This window comes from Lineus longissimus, chromosome 14 (assembly GCF_910592395.1).
Source record: "Lineus longissimus chromosome 14, tnLinLong1.2, whole genome shotgun sequence".
Classification (NCBI taxonomy): Eukaryota; Metazoa; Nemertea; class Pilidiophora; order Heteronemertea; family Lineidae; genus Lineus; species Lineus longissimus.
Window position 1 is genome coordinate 4637528 of NC_088321.1, and position 4665 is coordinate 4642192.

Below are 4665 nucleotides of genomic sequence, written 5' to 3' on the forward strand. Positions count from 1 at the left end.
CAAATTTTGTAGCTATTTCTAGAATAGCAGCTTTCTTTTTGTTCTTGTCTTTATATTCCCTGGATGTTACATCCCATAAACAGGCACAACTTTCTCATACTGCAATAAGTTGTTCAACTTCACTCAGTAACCATTCCTTGCTTGAGGCTGCCATTTTGACTACATCACATGGCTTAAGGTAGATCATGTGATTTGTGGCCTATTTCTGATTGGATAAAACTCGACAACATCATTAGCATCTCGGCAACAAATTGATTTTGTATTATTTCGACAACATTTGAGCAACATTTGGCCAGCATGTTACCGAATGTTTCCGAACTGTACACACTGCCAACATTTTCAATAACATCGCACCTGGACAACATGTTGGCCAACATGTTTCCCAAAATGTTGTCAGTGTGTACAGAGCTTTATGGTACGGCCTTTACAGTGCTGAAAATACGTTTTTTTTCAACTTAAAATACGTTGTAAAATGTTTGTATACTGTTAAATTCTTGAAATAAACATTCAAATTTCTAGTTTCATTTAGTTTCTTAGCCTTTAAACCCGATATCTGATCCTGGCGGGCCCGATATTAGAAGTTCCCACGCCCGTTGCCAAGGAGAGTTTTTCTTTATTCAGTACGCAATATACTGATTAGTCTCGCGCACCGCGACACCGATCGTAGTTATCACCCTATTTTGAGGATCTGGAAACTTGTATCACATGTGTACAGCTGCTGTGCGAGACTACCCTGCATAGAATAATGGCGGCGGCCAACAGCTTTGAAATTTACACTATGTCATGATACTACGGGGACTTATGGCAAAATACAGGAAAATTTCAGCAATATTACAGGAAAAATTATTAGAGGGTAAGCAGCCCTGTACTGGTTCCAGGGCGAAGTCTCTTTTGTAATAAAAAATATTCGGGTAATATTTGTGAGTTCCCGTTATATTTTAATGCCATGCTGGTAGCTGGTAAACTGTTTGTACTGATCTTGGTTGGGAACTATGGACTTTTCATGATTGAAAGTCATAATGTGCCATGTGAGACTTCTCTGGTGACCTCGTAGATTGTCCATCTTTGTGAAGGTGGCAGCACCTGTCGGACCATGTGTTATGGGAATTGTTTATTCAATGACAAAGTGAACTTATTTTTGTATTATATTTTATTTTGCAGAAACAAAGTTTTGGAACTAACATCCAGTCGTTCTCGTTAGTAATTCCTTCGATTCGTCACAATGAGGGCACTGCACACAGCACAGCCAAAGAAAAGAAGCAGATACGGTCAAGAAAAAGTTTCTCAGCTTGAGAACTGGAATGCTATTCATGATGGAATGTTCACTAGTTTCCAAGAGTCGCTTGTTCCTGGTATGAACTGTGGAGCGTGCAGTGTTCGATTGTTATCCGTGTATCGATAAGATGACTGTTATGTTGGCTTCTTTCTTTGCGCAGCTGTGTTGAAGAAGTGCATAAACACACATTGTTTCACCAACCATACAAATGGCAGGTCAGTATCTAATACTGTGTTTTATGACATAATGCAACTTTTTTGCTGCATGTCAGATAACTACATGTATTTGTATCGTACATTTCAGTTTCAGTAGTTGTGTTTCGGGACACAAAAACAATTTAATCAATTCCTTCAGAAATGTATTGTTGTTATGCCAAATCTCAATGCTTCAGTTTTGCTGAAACAGCTATATGGTTGTTACACTACAGTATGATTATTTTCAAGTTGAGGACAAAACTGGTGGATCAATAATGCATGTAGGATGTAAATATGTATTTAGATGAGAAATAGTTTTTGCAGTGAAAGAAAAACCCCAACTGGTGATCAAATGTTCTTTAGTTGGATTTCATGATGGCCTTACAAAGGAGACGATAATAAACCGAAAAAGTTTCCAGGTAAAAAGGGAGGCCATTAAGGCATTTGCCTCCCTTGCTTGGTGAATTTCCATCCCCAGGACAGCAAGTTGTGGAGCGTATAGTGAAAGCCCTGGACGATGATTTGTCCATTCATGTATAAATCAATTTGGGTATGCACAGAGTTGCTTGGTTGATATCACCCTCTAATCTGTATCATTTTCTATGCAGGCTCGAACTTGGAATTCATTTGTACCCAGGGGCAGTTGTGAAAAAGTTGTTCGGAGACATAACCATTCGTGCGCTACAGCATTTATACGGCCCCTGGTGTTGTTGATCATAAAGATTGCATTGAAAATTTCTGTTATTTTGCATACAATCTTAAATATTTGTTGTACCTTTGCACTTTTATTCCCATCTTTTAAGAAACCAACTTCTGTCATTGTTTTCATTAATGCGTAATGCTGTTTGTAGCAACACGCCTGTGAAGAGAACCAAAAAAGCCTAATGACTGCTTTTAGTTTGTAATTCATTCTTCCATTCATCTCGACTTATCTCATTTTGTTTCAGGACGATATCATCGATTGAATTTCCAGTTTTGCCTCTGTGAACCAGAGTCTGTTACCCTGATACTTCATCACCTGTGGCCTTCGTCTCCAAAGAAACCACGCATGTGTTTTCATTTCCACTTCATGGATTTGCTGCGGGTAATATCTTATAGTATCTTCAAGGAACAATTCTTATCATGGACTTCTGTGAAGCGTTCGAGCACTTATACAGTCCTTATGTTCATTTTGAAGACCCGGTAAGTGGGTTGTATGTCTTTGTCATGAATTTTTTAAAGGAAAGATTGGTTACACTGAGACTCTAAGACTATGGCCAGGGAATTGATAAAAACTAAGCGGAACCGAACTGACAGAAACCAATGTATCGCATTGACATTGTTTACTTCGAATACATGTATTGTATAGTATCTCAATGTCTCACTGACTCAGAAACGTTGTCGGCGACCACCCCTAGTTGTTATCTACAGTGTTTATTGTTTGTCCCTCCAATAAGATTTAATAAAATTGAAATCCCTGCTGTGAAATTTACTATTTTTGCCTAATTGAATGTTGGGGGCTAGGAGACAAAAGTATTCATTTAGTTTTAATGAAACGAATCTTTTGTATCCCCCTTTATGGCTTTAAACCAGACTTGGGCGGATGCATATCCAGTGCTGATCTTTATTCAAATTTCTCTAAATTCACAGGCAACCAGAATATCTACAGAGTCCTGATAAATGAAAGCTTCGAGGAATACAGGGCTTTCATACCAGTATGAATATCTCCGTAATGTCTGCCCTGATTTTGGTGATGGAACAATGTGTCCTGTTTGTCCAATGGTAAGACTATCTGATAATCATTATTATTTGCTGTCCATTGTGTATATGCACTGTTACTGCTACTGTAGAGTTTAGGTTGACTCTTCAGCCAACAGCGTGGTAATGGTTCTAATGGTGGTTCTTTAAAGACTCCATTATGGGGGCATGTTTTTTGGTCAAAGATTGAATATGTTATGGTGGCCCACCTGAACAATATGGCTGCAGACAACAGATAGTGAGATACTCAACAGAAATGACAAGAACTTGACCTGTCCTGGGGTGTCACTATGGGCCTTTGCTGACCTTTGCTGATGGGAATTTAGGTTAACAACTTGTTTCTAAGTGTAGGATTGTGATTGCAAGAAGTGTTTATAAAAAAAATGTTGTGTCTGTTTGGCTAAATCATATTAGTGTCCAATTTTGATAAAGTATGTTTTTGTTTTTTTTACTGCAGGAAGATGATTTTCCAGTGATAATTTCAATGGATGGTAACTTCGGGCTTGTGCCAAAAAAGTCGTCTGGTGTCAGTTTTTCCGAGCCGAAGCAAGTAGTGTAATAATGACAGTTTTAACTCACAGTCAAATCCCAGTCAAAATCTCCAAGTCAAATCCCAGTCAACACGTTTCAAAACTTATCTCAGTCAAATCCTAGTCTAAATAGTTTCCAGTCATTTCTCAGTCAAGTCACAAAATCGTTCAAATCGTCCAAATTTATAAAAAATTACAAAAATTACAAAAATTAAAAATTAAAAAAAATTAAAAAATTTACAAAAATTACAAAAATTATCAAAATTACAAAATTTACAAAATTTACAAAAATGACAAAAATGACAAAACGTCTACTTAACAAAAATTATTTTCTTGTAAATAAAATGAACTTTCCATCAAACGAAGAACTTGAATCAAGAGTCACAGAGTCAACCGATTATCTAAAATTTAAAGATCTTCCAGTGAACACATGGTATAGAATTAACTCATTCAGAACTATAACTACAAAAGTAGGAGAATCAACACTGCTTGAACTGGAAGACTCAGAATCGAAAGAAGTCACCGTGTGGGCGACGAGTGTCATCAAACAAAAGATAAATCGTGATCACAATTATATAAGGTTCACAGGAGTCAAGGAGACCAAACAGGGTGAGAAATTCTATGGATTTAATCTTTTAGACTAAACCTATATTTAAAGAAAATTATTTTCTTGTAAATAAATGGAAGAAGTATATGTCAATTGGAGAAATCTTCCTGATAATACCTGGTATTAAATTGAAAAAATAGATTTATTATCATCAACCGATAAGTATGCTTTTTTACTATCGTTAATACCCAGAGATAAAAAAAACCTTGTACAGTGTAGTATTACCAAAAGAAATAAAAGAAAATATTTTAGATCTGGGTAATATAGAACCTCATGATGAAGATGAGGTCTTCATTTACAAAAAAGATGATGATATTTCTC

At 36.5% G+C, this 4665-nt stretch overlaps 1 long non-coding RNA gene across 1 annotated transcript; it reads left to right on the forward strand.

The window, feature by feature from the left end:
- The first annotated feature begins 1036 nt into the window (after window positions 1–1036).
- LOC135499047 (uncharacterized) lies at window positions 1037–3226 on the forward strand. The gene is made up of 3 exons (XR_010449210.1): window positions 1037–1491; window positions 2418–2652; window positions 3100–3226. It is a non-coding gene; the product is annotated as an uncharacterized LOC135499047 (long non-coding RNA).
- The last annotated feature ends 1439 nt before the right edge of the window (window positions 3227–4665 follow it).